Below are 15,772 nucleotides of genomic sequence, written 5' to 3'. Positions count from 1 at the left end.
GGAGATACAATATGAGCTTGACAGGGTTGAGATTTATTCTAAATGTAATGTAGGCATAGCATTAACCCTTGAAACATGCATCTCTGCTTCGCTCTTGGATTTGTAAGGTTTAAAAAATCCAAGATGGTTCATAGATGAGCCAGTGGGTTGAGCAGTGGAAGACTAAACCGATTTACTGCATGCATTCTTCTAAAAATGCTTTTGGGGTACTTTAAGGACATGCAGCAAATTATTATGAACGTTAAAGTGGAGTGCGAAATGGCTAGCATTTCTTGCATTCAAGAAGATCTAGAGGAGAACGTTATCGTCGTCAGTAAAGTAATCTAGAAAATATCTCACATCACTGTAGCCGACAAGGAATGTTTGAAGCTTTTAAATGTTCTGAATGCTGGTGCATATCTGCCATTAATTTACCGTTCATAGCAGCTTTTTAGATACTTAATGCTACCAACGGCAAGCAGACAAACATGGATTATTACAACCTCTGTTAAATAGGAGACATCTAGAATCACCGTAATTGCAATTCAGACCTGACAGAAGGGGAATATAGCAAATGATTTCATCACATTAACAATTGAAAGCTAACTAAAGTCAGAGTCTACTTGAATCTGGAACTATGTTCATATGGAAATTAACTGCTACAGTGTGATGAATATGTGTGCAGTCTAACATTCGACATATATGCGAGGTTCCTGCATTTCTTGCTGTGAACATGCTAAAGGGGAAGGATGTCTACTCAGTCCACAGAAATTCGAGGAGCTACCACCAATCACTGTAATAAACTGCAGAGAACAGAACGAGATACTTAAATTGGGACTGGTAGATGTACAAATTGAGTTTGAATCTTCAGCAAATTTCTCAGAATGCACTGTAGCATTTGCTCTAATTCTTCATAAACGTGTGATTAGCTGTTGTCTGCTCTTGGTATTTTGCAGCATGCTGTATGAACGAACAAGTAAATCACAGCCAGAGTATTTCACAATGGCATCACAAAGTGACAACATCATTGAGGACGTTCAAGCACAGATGATTCATATTTAAAGATATTACTGTACTGTGAGCAGCTCATGTTCGTGGCGTTTATTACTAGACATCTTGTCTTTGCGGTACTGCCCTCCCGTTTCTTATTCCATTTACTGGAGTCACCAAGTTGCTGGGTTGCCTGCCCATGAGTGGCAGCAGCAGCGCTTATCGATAAGAGCACTGTCGTACTATCTTTGGAGCGACCGCTAGTATTTCCAGGTCGTCGTGTGTCGTGATTTCAGTCGTGTCAGAGTAGCAGTGAGGTCGGGACAGCCATGATATTCCTAACCGTTGCCCAGACACATGGTTTGAGCGGGGACGACCTTGATTGGTCGGTCGTCTAATTTGACAACTTGTATTTTGTTGCCGTCTGCTTCTGGGTTCTCTGTGTGTGTTGATTTGTGATTCATCCTTGTTGTTCCACAGTGACCATTTTAGTATTGTTCAAGTTGATTATGGAAGTGTCTTCGAGCAACCGTGTGTAGCTTGTGTGGTTTTGCCTGAGCAGTTATTTTAATGTTGTCTGCGTGCTGTATTGAGTCAGTCAGTTAGGACTGAGCAGTGAGGAACTCTCCGCAGCGTGAAGCCAGGCCGGGACTGCTGGCTGCGTGCATGCGCTGTTGGATCGTAAGGCACTAGCTGTAAGTGCGACAACCTGGACGCTAGAGTTGAGTGATCGGTTAACCCGTCATGAAGCCTCAACTATTGTGACATCTCTTCATTCATTTGCGGGTTGTTGCTCCCTGGGCTGTTCAGGCTAGCAGCAATGTATGATGTGTTATGGTCGGCGAAATCTAGCAGCCGTCTTCCTATATTGTGATTAATTATTAAATTGACTGTTACTTACCAGTGAAGTGCACCAGCGATATTTTCTGCCTGTGGCCGTTAACTGCCCCAGTTTCCCGCCCTGGTCGTTATCGTACTTTCCCGGCAGTGTGCTCTTCCTCGTCATGGTGGTGCTGTTCGGTATAGCATGTAGTTTGACAGACTTTTAACTTATTTGGTTCATATTTACTTGGAGTGGTTATTGTTCCCTTGGCTGTTTTTGAACGCCAGTTTCTGAAGACATAGTTCTGCTTGTATCCTTGTCCTCAGGCGATATTTTCCATCATTGCGTCGTCGGTTGGATGGAAGGGAATTGGCTAAATTGTTGGTTGGTCCTTCGGTCGTCCCTAGTTTGGATTGCCATCCGATTATTTTACTTTAACTCTTGCCTGCCTGTCTCACCTCACCTTACATTTGAGCTACATTCTCTGGCCGTCCGTTGGAACACTTCTAAGGACCACTTATTTTGCTTGTTTAAGATTGTGATTTTCATTTTAGTTTGAGGTATTGTGCGAGGTCTTTGGCTGTATATTAATTCAGTTCTTTTTAAATTTTACGTAAAGGCCTTCAGCCGTATTAAATTAAAACTTGGAAGATTGATTTTATTTTTTAAAAAATTCCTAAAACTTGTTCTATCTGAAATTATTTGTAATCCAGGCCCTAAGCCATTATTTGTTGGATGTGTTATATGCGGCCTTCAGCTGAGGATTTAAGTGGAACCCTTTTAATAAGGTCTTCATCCGTGTGTATTTTTCATAGGAAATTTTTTTAAAAGAAGCAGGGGGTTTATTTTAAATTATATGTCTGACTTGTTGTTCAGGACTGCAGCCGTTGTTTCAGATTTGTTTGTGGCCTTCAGCCACGCAATAAGTTAATATTTCTTTAATTAGGTTTTTGGCCATTTTGTTGTAAGTTTAAAAAGAAAGTGCTCGGTTAGAAAAATTGTTTATTAATGTGTTTTAATTAAAGGTGTCCTTCAGACGTGTAGTGTAGGCCTTCAGCAGCTAATTATTTTCAATTGCATGTTTATTTAAATTTTACCTTCTGTTTGTAATTGCTTTAATTTCTAAGCCAGCCCTTCAGCCGTTTTGGGTGTGGATTTGAGCCCTCATCCCTGAAACCATCTCAAGTTTTCTTTAAGTAGGCCTTTAGCAGTATTGTCTGACTGTCGTCTTTTAAATACAATGTGTAACTATGTCGTTCTCAGAAAAATAAAGTTGTGTGTTTGATTGTGCAACTCAAAGTAACTGTTTACAGCCCCATCAATTACCGTAATCTTATCCTGGGCGCTTTATGAGTACCTACAACCAAGGTTTCAATTACATTTGCAGCATTCATAGAGGATACTGGTGCAATAGAGACTTTCTCAGCAAATATTGCACTGCCAAATCCTTCTAAGGATGTTATGTATGGTAACACACGCAGGAGTGTAATGTGGTTAACACGTTTCTTCTATTTAATTCACGAAGATGGTCCTAATGTACTCTATAACGATATTGTGGCTTCACTCGAGGTATTCGACTGCACACATACCATTATCTACATGAAGGGAAAGGAGAAAATCACATGGATGTGTGGAATCTACACATATGCACCTATTCGAGGCCTTGAATTCCAAGTGTGCCATGCCCTCCATTGGCTCAACAAGATGTATGGATCTGAAGAAAATTGTGTTGTGTTTGCTTCTGAAAATGTAAAATCACTTTTGAATTGGATGAACAATAAATGAATGTATACCTAACGCTCTGAGTACATTTTAGTGATTTTACCTTCCTTCAACTTATATACATGCTGCTTTATCCAGATATTATGTCTGTGGTTTTCTTCAACATGTTTGCTATATGTCTTTGGAGGCAGACACGCTCATGTACTGCCTACTCGTATCGCCCTATATGTGCAACACTTCAGGCAATATCTTATGCAATCTAATGTCATATGTGTGTCTTATAAATGATTTTCGTGTAGCCACAGGACATTGTGTTACGCCTCAAACTGTGTGCAATAGGCTGCATGTTGCGCAACTCCACTCCAGACGTCCACGGCGAGATCCATATTTGCAACCACGTCACCATGCAGTGCGGTACAGATGGACTCAGCAACATGCCAAATGGACCGCTCAGGATTGGCATCACGTGCTCTTCAAAGATGAGCGTCGCATAGGCCTTCAACCAGACGATCCTCAGAGACGTGCTTGGAGGCAACCCAGTCAGGCTGAACGCCTTAGAAACACTGTCCAGCGAGTGCAGCAAGGTGGAGATTCCCTGCTGTTTTGGGATGGCATTATGTGGGCCAACGTACACCACTAGTGGTGATGGAACCACCGTAACGGCTGTACGACACGTGAATGCCATCTTCCGACCGATAGTGCAACCATATCGGCAGCATATTGGCGAGGCATCCGTCTTCATTGACGACAAATTCGAGCCCCCATCGTTCACATCTTGTGAATGACTTCCTTCAAGATAACGTCCTCGCTCGACTAGAGTGGCCAGCATGTTCTCCAGACATGAACCCTATCGAACATGCCTGGGATAGATTGAAAAGGGCTGTTTATGGAGAACGAGACCTATCAACCACTCTGAGGCATCTTCACCGAATCGCCTTTGAAGAGTGGGACAATCTGGACCAACAGTGCCTTGATTAACTTGTGTATAGTACACCACTACTAACACAGGCATGCATCAATGCAAGAAGACGCGTTACTGGGTATTAGAGGTAAGGGTGTGTACAGAAATCTGGACCACCATCTCTGAAGGTCTCGCTGTATGGTGGTACAACATGGAATGTGTGGCTTTTCATGAGCAATATACAGGGCAGAAATGATGTTTATGTTGATCTCTATTCCAACTTTCTGTACAGGTTCCGTAACTCTTGGAGCCGAGGTGATGCACAACTTTGATGAAGTGTATATGTCCATAGTGTGAAAGAAAGCTACAACTGAAAGGTATGTGTGGGTCTACGAGAATATAGAAGAATAGACCAGAGTCATTCTGTCAGAGACATCAAAGGACTTGGAAGAGCAGCTGAACGGAATGGACAGTGTCTTGAAAGGAGGGTAGAAGATGAACATCAACAAAAGCGAAACAAGGATAATGGAATGTAGTCGAATTAAGTCGGGTGATGCTCAGGGAATTAGATTTGGAAATGAGACACTTAAAGTAGTAAAGGACTTTTGCTATTTGGGGAGCAAAATAACTGATGATGGTCGAAGTAGAGAGGATATAAAATGTAGACTGGCAATGGCAAGGAAAGCATTTATGAAGAAGAAAAATTTGTTAACGTCGAGTATAGATTTAAATGTCAGGAAGTCGTTACTGAAAGTATTTGTATGGAGTGTAGCCATGTATGGAAGTGAAACGTGGACGATAAATACGTAGTTTAGAGAAGAAGAGAATAGAAGCTTTCGAAATGTGGTGCTACAGAAGAATGCTGAAGAATAGATTGTAAGACATCGTGGTCTTCTGACCTTCATTGCTTACATATTCCGCCCTCACAATCGTATTCCGCACATCAAGAGGCTTCATTCAAATCCAAACTCGATAAGATAAAGTCAATGTTGTATGACTTGATGTAAACGATATACAATTATCAAGTAAGCGCCCCATGGTTGAAATACTCGAGGCTGGCGTACACACATACATTCCAGACACGACAGTCACAGAAGCTTTTAGTTCGAGAGAGAAACCGCACAACGGGACGCCGGTCCCTTTAGAGGACGACTCAGCCTATGTCGGCCGGTGACCGCCCGTGTAGCGGACAGCGTGGGCCCAAGTGAAAGGGGGGAATAGCCCCGTGTATGGCTTAAAAGCTAATTCCGCTACATTGTGTGGGAGCGGCCAGCCTACGCATTCTTTACACATAGCATGCAGTTTCAGAGATTTTCACAGGGAGACAGCAAACGCCAAACGCCAATGCTACAGGTTACCGGATTGGCCGCCTTAAACGAAACGTCATTCTCTCGCTTTAGAAGAGCAATGGTGATTGGCGGACGATATTTCTGGCGCCTTGAGCTGAAGGAATAATGGAAGAAACCGAAAGATATACCCCTTCACGTCTGGCGTGGGGAGGCCCCGTTCCGTTGTCGCTCTTGGAGCGAGGAACAAGTCTCTACTCAGAACTTCACTGAGAGGGCACCTCTGTCGAGAGCGAATCAAATGGTGACTCTATATTGAGTCCTTGCGATTAAGCGTTGTTCATTGTGTTGTCCGACACACTTATTGCACGGTGTGAACAGACAGAGTTATAATTAAACGCCTGTGAGCGAATTTTAAGTGGCTTCGCGGTGGACAGGCTATCTGACCGGTGTACCACGCCAATAGTTAGACTAGAGGCGAATAGGAATCCTTGACTTCATCAAGGTATAGGAAGAGTTTGATTGGCGAAGGTCAATCCAGGTAGAACGAGAGGTATCTTATTTGTCAGCAGCGAGCGGCGCAGACAGCAGTCATCGCAGCGTATGGTATTGTTCGCTATAGCTATTGCGAGCCCCATATTTCCTCCACAACAGTACACTTCAGTGCATTTCACACACGACAGCCTCAACCGTACCTAGCAACATTCTAAAGGATAATTATTCAAGATGAGCAGGCGCGCCTCTCAGCCATTTTGCCAAGTCAACAACCATCTTTGTACAGATATTTCATTAGCGAATCCTATCCTTGAGAGGTAACTTCACATTCCGAAAAGAACCAGGATATAACTTGTTCAATTCATAACTAAAAGTGCCATTGGGATTTCTCAGAAGTTTTGCAAAATAAATAATAACTTTCATTAGTTTCATGTTTTTCTTACACTAACTAGCACCACTCCAGTACCCAAGTATCCCACTAGTTACGTAAGAAATTTTGTGAGTTTTTGTGTCATTTCCTTACAGCGGACGACTCCAGAAGATATTTATTGCTGAAAGTTTTTGAGGCATTTCTCTTTAGAACGTTAGGAGCGTCTGTCTGACTTCTGTAGTAGTGTGGGGGTGGAAATTGCATCTTGCAGGAGCCACAGGGTAAAGGGTACATCTCAGATTAATCTGATGTGCAGAATAACAGAATCTCAGATCAACCCCACACCTCAGAAGATGGGTAGATCAAATAACTAATGAGGAGGTATTGGATAGAATTGGGGAGAAGAGGAGCTTCTGGCACAACTTGACTAGAAGAAGGGATCGGTTGGTAGGACATGTTCTGAGACATCGAGGGATCACCAATTTAATATTGGAGGGCAGCGTGGAGGGTAATAATCGTAGAGGGAGACCAAGAGATGAATACACTAAGCAGATTCAGAAGGATGTAGGCTGCAGTAGGTTCTGGGAGATGAAGAAGCTTGCACAGGATAGAGTAGCATGGAGAGCTGCATCAAACCAGTCTCCGGACTGAAGACCACAACAACAGACCAGAGTCGGACGAATGTATCAGCAGCAGCTCTGTGTGTGTGTGTGTGTGTGTGTACGTTTACATGTAAAGTCCTACATTTTTGTCATTGTTTCATGTGGTAGGCAGTCCTTCCTGGATGGATGGAATGTTTTCGTTTGTATTGCTACAAGTTTCTACTAGTCAGGGTTCGCCTGTGTCATTCTGGAAAATGCACACTGTGGCCTTTGTGAGAGAAACTGGAAGTGCTTTGTTGTTGGTCGGTTTTCCAAGCAATTGGTGGCACTTAAGTGTGGAGGTGTCCCTGAGATGCCAGTCAACATCAAAGGCACCCACAAATAACACATATCTCTAGAGCAGTCCATGTGCTGAGTGGAAGGCGCAGACTACTAGAAACAAGTCAGGAAGTCTGCAGATACTCTCTAACCCACCAGTGCGGAAGTTCTCTGCGCCACAGCCAGATAATGCCTTCGTGTGCAGTCTGGGCCCAGTTAGTTCTCGAGCTGTCCACACTGTTGCACAAGTTGTGCATGGCGGCCAGTTAGCGGTCGACTGTTGTAACGAGGGGACTAAGTGGGATGTGCGCACCCAGGACTGTGTGCTGCAGCTAGCGTGTTTGCAGAGCTGTCAGCAGCCAGGTGTTCAGCACAATGCAGTAAGTGTTACTAGCACTGCACATCTGCATGGAGCTGTTAGTAGATGGTGCAAGCATTATTACAGACTCGATCTGCCGTGCACCTTTAAAATAATGTTACATTAAGTCTTTACGTTCATGTTATTAGAAGTATTGTGGTTTTATATCCGTAACGCCCCCAAGTCTCATGCAAGAATTCTATACAAAACGAATTCGTAACAATTCAGCGCAGATTAAACTACAACTGCTAATGCTTACGTACTATACGCAGATAATGTTTCATTACTGCTGCTGTAAAACTAATTGTGAAATTTAATTTCGGATACATTTCATGCTTGTAAAGATTCTAGAAATACGCAAGCTTGGACTGTGATGGCATGGAATATTGAAATTGCTAGGAGTCGGTGGTCTTCGAAAGTTTCTTGGAAATTCAACCAAAGGGCTGCGACGGACTTCTCCAACGCTCTTCTCCTGTTCACAGGCAAGAAGTTAGCCTGAAACATTTCGTGATCGACAGTGTGTGAGCGCACAGGAATATTTGAGACTCGGGTAGTATTCTCTTTTGTGTGATATCTTCGTGGGCAGCACAGAGCCAGGTGCTGTCTGGAAAAGTTCCAGGCAAAATTACTGGACACCGTGTGTGCTGAGCCATGGGGGTATACGCCGGAGGCGTGCGCATTGTCGACAGGGATTATCATCAGACGCAGTCGTACTCGAAGCGTCGACAGTTTGCGACGAACATAGTTTAGACTCTTTAGTGCATAAAGCGCATGTCCGATGCGTGTACTTACATTGTAGTAAGACAGCTGTGTTAGTGGAACCGTTTTGGCATTTAGTGTTCGTCGTCATCATCTTCAAGTTATTTTCTTCGATAGAATGCAGTACCTTATCCCGATTACAACCGAGAGTTATTAGGTTGAGTACTATTAGATTGCTAAAATAAACCACCCATACAAAATTGTCTGCAAAAGTAATTTAAAAGTAAATTTCTTGGTCACTGAGCGATACCAACTATTAAAATGTTTGGTAAAGACATTCGGTCTTAATTTTGAATCACTGCCATTCCACTAACATTACGTCTTTTCAAACAGTTAAAGTGGGATAGATTTTTTCATATTTCCTCACTATTTATTGTGAATTGACATTACTATGGCTTGGTATGCAGTAGTCCGGTATTGAATTACTATATTGATTGCAAAATTATTTCCTGTGTCATTCAGAAAAATTTCGTTTCCGCAGTTTCGGTCTGCATCAATTAGCGTCATTCTGTAATGAGCCGCTTGCATTGGCGTATATATGTTACTTGGGTGACAGTAATAACAATATAAGTTAGAGTACAAGCCTCTCTTCAAAATTTGGCAGGACTTTTGTTTATTTCATTTAAACTCCAATTTGAATTGGTTACGGAAAGTGTCACTACGTACTCGCGACACATACGTGTAATAACACACGCGCTCATTTGTCTAAATCACGACATTTGCTCTTGGAGTAAAACATCTCAGATATGCTCAATAATTTTCATATCTGGGGAGTGTGGTAAGTAGCGGAAGTGTTTAAACCCAGAAGAATGTTCGTGGAGCCAATTTGTAGCAATTCTGTGCGTGTGGCGTGTCTCATTGTCCTGCTGCAGTCCGTAGGAACGCACACTGGCAATGGACATGAACGGATCCAGGTAATCAGACAGGATGCGTATCTACGTGACAATCGTATCTAGACGTTTATGGGGTCCCGTATCACACCAACTGCACACGCTCCGCACCATTACAGAGCCTGTACCAGCTTTAACAGTCCCCTGCTGACATAAGATTGTCTCAATACCCGTAGACGTCAATCCGCTCGATACAATTTTAAACAAGACTTGTCCGACCAGAGAACATATCTCCTGTCATAAACAGGGCGAGGCGCAGGGCCTTGTGTCATCAAGGTACGTGAGTGGGCCTTGGGCTCCGAAAGACCATATCTACGATGTTTCGTTGAATTGTTCACACGCTGGCAGTTGTTGATTTCCCAACATTGAAATCTGCAAGAATTTACGGAAGAGTTGCACTTCTGACACAATGAACTATTCCCTTCAGTAGTCATTCGTCCCCTTCTTGCAGGATGTTTTTACGGCCGCAGCGATGATGGAGTTTTGATGTTTTACTAGATTCCTGATATTCATGGTACACTCGTGAAATGGGCGTACATGTCCCATCGCTCGTGCGTCAACTATAACACCACGTTCAAACATGCTTAAATCTTGTTAACCTGCCATTGCAGCAGCTGTAAGCGATCTAACAACTTCACCAGACAGTTATTATCTTATACAGGCGTTGCCGACCGCAGCGTCGTATTCTGGCCATTTACATTTCTCTGTATCTGATAAACGTGCCTATACCAAGTCCTTTGGTACGTCAGTGGATTTCGATGTAGCGTACTGGATTCATGGAGTGTTCTAAATTCTAATTATTTCTCTTTTTACCCCAAATTTTAGACTTATTTATTCATCCTCTTTACTGTAATCAGTCCGATGACTAAAAATTTAAGAGAATTACTGGCACAGACTGGCACTGAATCTAGTTCGGTTGTTCCAAATGTCACTCACTTAACTGCTTAGAGGATTCTGAAACCAACAGTGGGGTACTGGAATGATGTAGCATTAAATATGCATAAGCCTAGCTATAGCGCCACGCTCTCATGACTTGGACATGGCCGACGGCTGTTTGGGACAAGCGGAGCGCGTGTTCCGCGCTACGGACAGATTGCCGGCCACAGCGGGCACCAGCGGCAGCACCACCGATTCATCAGCACCTGCTGCTGCATGATGAAGCGGTGCTACCCACGCCTCTCCGGCGACGCCCTGCCACTGACCGGCGCGAATACACTGGCAGCAAGAGCGCTTAGCTGTGCGGCATTCATTAACACTGTGTAGTAATCACGGACAGTATCTGTCTGTGCGCCAGATGCGCCGTAATTCACGCCATCGCACGCGTCGCAGAAGCTAGGTAATGCTGCAGTGACTCTTCTTCGTACATCAGAGGGGACCGTTGTTATGGTTAGATACCGCACGCATTGCAATACGGGGCATTTTCTGTACCTTTTCAAGGTCCGCTCCATCGAGAAATTAAAACCACAGTAAAAATCCGATGAAACTTTGAGCAGATGTATTGCACAGTGTCCCTCGTATGCCCCTTGATCACGTCATCCTTTTATGAGCACTTAGAGGACACTCAGAAACTTTTAGCACATTAATAAAGTCTGTCTTTAGATTCCATTAACTATCATGCGTTACAGCCCAATATGTAAATGGGACAAGGGGTGTCTGTGTATCTGTGTGTACGTACTGAACTGGGGACCTAGAAACGACGGAGTGTCTTCGTCCCCGCCGTAGCCCTGAATGGTACACAACCCCACAATAGGCTGCAGCAGTCCTCTCACCCTACCGCCGGCCCACACCGAACACAGAGTTATTGTGCGGTTCGTCCCCCAGTGGACCCCCCACCGAAAACGTCTCATTCCAGACGAGTGTAACCCCAATGTTTGCGTGGTAGAGTAATTATGGTGTACACGTACGCGGATGGCTCAAATGGCTCTGAGGACTATGGGTCTTAACTTCTGACATCAATCCCCTAGAACTTAGAACTACTTAGCCGGCCGGTGTGGCCGAGCGGTTCTAGGCGCTTCACTCTGGAACCGTGCGACCGCTACGGTCGCAGGTTCGAATCCTGCCGCGGGCATGGATGTGTGTGATGTCCTTAGGTTAGTTAGGTTGAAGTAGTTCTAAGTTCTAGGGGACTGATGACCTCAGATGTTAAGTTCCATAGTGCTCAGACCCATTTGAACCATTTTTTTAGAACTACTTATACCTAAGTAACCTAAGGACATCACACACATCAATGTCCGAGGCAGGATTCGAACCTGCGACCGTAGCGGTCTCGTGGTTCCAGACTATAGCGCCTAGAACAGCTCGGCCACTCCGGCCGGCGCGTACGTGGAAGTGGTGTTTTCGCAGCAGTCGCCGACACAGTGTAACTGAGGCACAATAAGGGGAACCAGCCTGCATTCGCCGAGGCAGATGGAAAACCGCCTTAAAAACCATCCACAGGCTTGCCGGCACACTGGACCTCGACACTAATCCGTCGGGTGGATTTGTGCCGGGGACCGGCACGCCTTTCCGCTCGGGAAGCGGTGCATTAGACCCGCTAGAAGTGTGTAACTAGGTGCTCCTGAAGCGTTTTCGGTAGGAAGTGTTCGACCAATCACCATACAGCCTGATCCTGGCTCTTTCTGATTTTCTTCTATTCACTTACATGAACTGCTGATTATGGGGACAGCAATTGGTCGCAGACAACGAACTGTAGACCATCGTAGGGAGCTGGTGGAAAGCGTAGGCAAGACAGGCTATTACCACGGTACTGGGGGAAGGTTGGTACAACAATACGACCAAAGACTAAGCCAGGATGGTGACTATTTTTAGAAGTAGCTAAATGTTTCCTAATAAAACGTTTTTAATTTCCACTCTGGTTTCCATTTCGCGTCCGAAAGAAATGAAACAGGTCTGTAAGTGTATGGTGATTTTCTCACAAAATACTATTATCGTGGGACCCAGTTTAAGAATCTAAAGGATTGCCAATCTTCTTATGCGGACATCCTCATGAGCAGAAACAGGTAACTACAGAAATATACCTACGCGAATCAGACGTAAAATTTTAGTCGTCAGCTGGCGTCTGAGATTTTGAGAGTATGTGAATCTTTCTCTAAATATTTTTGTCACAGTAAGACGATGGAAAACTTTGTAGAGACGTCGATTGTAGAAGGCTCAGTTTTACTTGTTACGGAAATACCCTCGCCATCATAAAAGGTGCCCACTCGTGTTGATGTTAACTGATTTATTGAATTTGACCTCAATTCTGATCTTTAGCAGTGTTCTAAATGTGCTATACAACTTTCATCATATCAAGTGGACTTTATGGAGCTCATTTAACAAGCCAGATACACATTAACACTTCATATTTCTAAATAAATTCTACGTAAAGTATTCAGAGAGCAAAGGATCGTGCCTTGAGAGATATCAGACACGTATGCTCTTGTGAACACATTATAAAAATTCAAGCACTATGCCGCCACTGCGTAGCGTCACGGTTCGCGTGGCTTCCCCCGTCGAACGTTCGAGTCCTCCCTCAGGCATGGGTGTGTGTGTTGTCCTTAGCGTATGTTAGGTTAAGTTAGATTTATTAGTGTGTAAGCCTAGGGACCGATGACCTCAGCAATTTGATCCCGTAGTCCTTACCACAAAATTCAAGCACTATCTACAGCATTGAAAGGAAAATACTGAAAGATAAATTTACTATAATCTCTAAGAATTGTGTGTGGTTACCGTAAAATCAGGCTTGTGATCTTCCATTCATCTCAAGAAAATCTGTAGAGCACCATTATTTAAATTCTAACATCGATGGTTATTAGAAAACCGGCTCGTCCTCCAAAAAGTAAGTTGAAACCGATAAAAATATACATACCTGACATTTAGCTACACAAGTCCCTTGATGGCACAATTTAAAACCTGCATTACGAAATGAGAACGAGTAACTCAAATCACAATACAAATGTTTTACCCTAAGTGCACTTGGAAGCAGCGCGTGGTTACTCACCACACTGTCAGACCCTGAATTATTGTTACCACCTCATTTTTAAAACACCCGAGGCCCTGAGCTCTGGCGCATCCTCACAGTGTGTGGGTGGTCGCAGCAGTGTCAAACGCTCTGGACATCCGGGTGAAATCTGAAAATGCCGGTCTCCCTGCCTTCCACCAACTTACCGAACAAATTTTCATACGAGGTTTTGGTGGAAAATTCCACACTCCGTGTCCTGGTCTCACTGAAGAGCTACAACACTTAACCTAATTTTAAAATGAGCGCGGCCGACGGCCTGCCGTTCTGGTCCCACCACGAGCTAGTTTTGAAATTAATGTTCAACAGATGTTCCCATTGGATCTCGCACAAGAACCATGAAAAAGCTATACTCATTCTGCGGTTGCACATGTACTCCTAATCAAGCACACTGTCATACACCACAGAGCTGACCGTGATTAGGTTATGGATAATGAGTAACACAGCTTGCTGATACGAGATGAAAGGAAGTTGGCTCCGCACAAAATACTTCGAGGACTGAAATGTGATAACCAAATAGCAGAAGAGCAATCCAGTGAACTAGGTGAACCCAACTTCATCATTAAAAGATATACTTAGGTGAAGAATGGCTGAGTCAGACGCATTTCAGCAATTCCACAAATGTCTGATATGCATACGCAATTGTTTCTTCATACAAGGAATGCTGAGGACATCACTGGCTGCCTTCTCAATAGAATACTGTTAGGAGAGGAGAGGCGACAGCCGGCCGGTGTGGCCGTGCGGTTAAAGGCGCTTCAGTCTGGAACCGCGTGACCGCTACGGTCGCAGGTTCGAATCCTGCTTCGGGCATGGATGTGTGTGATGTCCTTAGGTTAGTTAGGTTTAAGTAGTTCTAAGTTCTAGGGGACTGATGACCACAGAAGTTAAGTCCCATAGTGCTCAGAGCCATTTGAACCATTTTGAGAGGCGACAAGCAGATCTAATGGTCCAAAGAATAAGCATGTGTGAGGGTATCCCAAGCAAAATGAATTGGAACATTGTGGTGAAGGGGAATAGCCCTTTTCACAGCTTGCAGTGTTGTTATAACACCTCACGTAAGACCATCAGGAGAAATTTTAGTATCCTTGAAGGAAGTTTACCGCATAATTTCACTTCATTTCCTCCACTCACATCTCTTGGTGGTACCTGCGTAGGAGAAAAAAAATCTGACATTCGATGGGTCTTAGAGTGGAGTGTTATCTCCCTTAAACAGGTAAGTTAGAGAATATGAAAACATTAACTCGTAGACTGACGTTAGATATGGTGATGGTAGTGAAATACGGTGGAGGAAAGAACAGGATTTCTGATAAGATAAACAAAATCAAATAGTGGTAATGCAGAAGTTGTTCTAGAAATGATTAAATGATAGGTATAAAGTTGAAGCCGATAGCGTAATTAAAGCATTATTAACGCACCAAGATATACACATAGTCACGCCCCACCAGTAATAGTAGTATGAGGGTCGGAACTTAAATAGTGGCAACTATTTATTCACAACCGATACAAAGGAATTTCATGTTTGCATCTGTTATGGTCCTTCAAAGAAGTCACCAGTGTTGTTTAGAACCCGTGGCCAGCGATGTGGAAGGCGTAGTATAGCATTAGCAGAGCTGAGACTACAGCTATTGCCATTAGGAATTGCTCAGGGGCAATCACAGAATTAGGAAAGGAAAACATAGGTACGAGGAAGGCAACTACGAAGAAACCATGGGTAGCAGAAGAAATACTTCAGTTCAACGATGAAAGTTGGAAATATAAACATGGCTGCATGAAAAATGTGAAGAAATCGAAAAAGTAGCGATTGTCGGAAGGACTGGTTCAACATATAGAAAAGTCGAAACAACCTTGTGTGAAACTGAAAGTAAGCGTAGTAACATGAAAAGTGCAATCAGAATTCCCTTTTATATAAAGAAGAGAGAACGGATAGGTGGAAAGAGTATATTGAAGACCTCTGAAAGGGGGAAGACCTGTCTGATGATGTGATAGAGCCGGCCGGTTTGGCCGTGCGGTTCTAGGCGCTTCAGTCTGGAGCCGCGTGACCGCTACGGTCGCAGGTTCGAATCCTGCCTCGGGCAAGGATGTGTGTGATGTCCTTAGGTTAGTTAGGTTTGAGTAGTTCTAAGTTCTAGGGGACTGATGACTACAGATGTTAAGCCCCACAGTGCTCAGAGCCATTTGAAGCATTTTTGATGTGATTGAGGATGAAAGAGTAATGGATATAGAAGAGACACGGGATCCAGTATTATAATCAAGCAGAGCTTTGGAAGACTTAAGATCGAATA

This window comes from Schistocerca americana, chromosome 5 (assembly GCF_021461395.2).
Source record: "Schistocerca americana isolate TAMUIC-IGC-003095 chromosome 5, iqSchAmer2.1, whole genome shotgun sequence".
In the NCBI taxonomy this organism is placed as follows: domain Eukaryota; kingdom Metazoa; phylum Arthropoda; class Insecta; order Orthoptera; family Acrididae; genus Schistocerca; species Schistocerca americana.
This window is presented reverse-complemented; position numbering follows the sequence as displayed.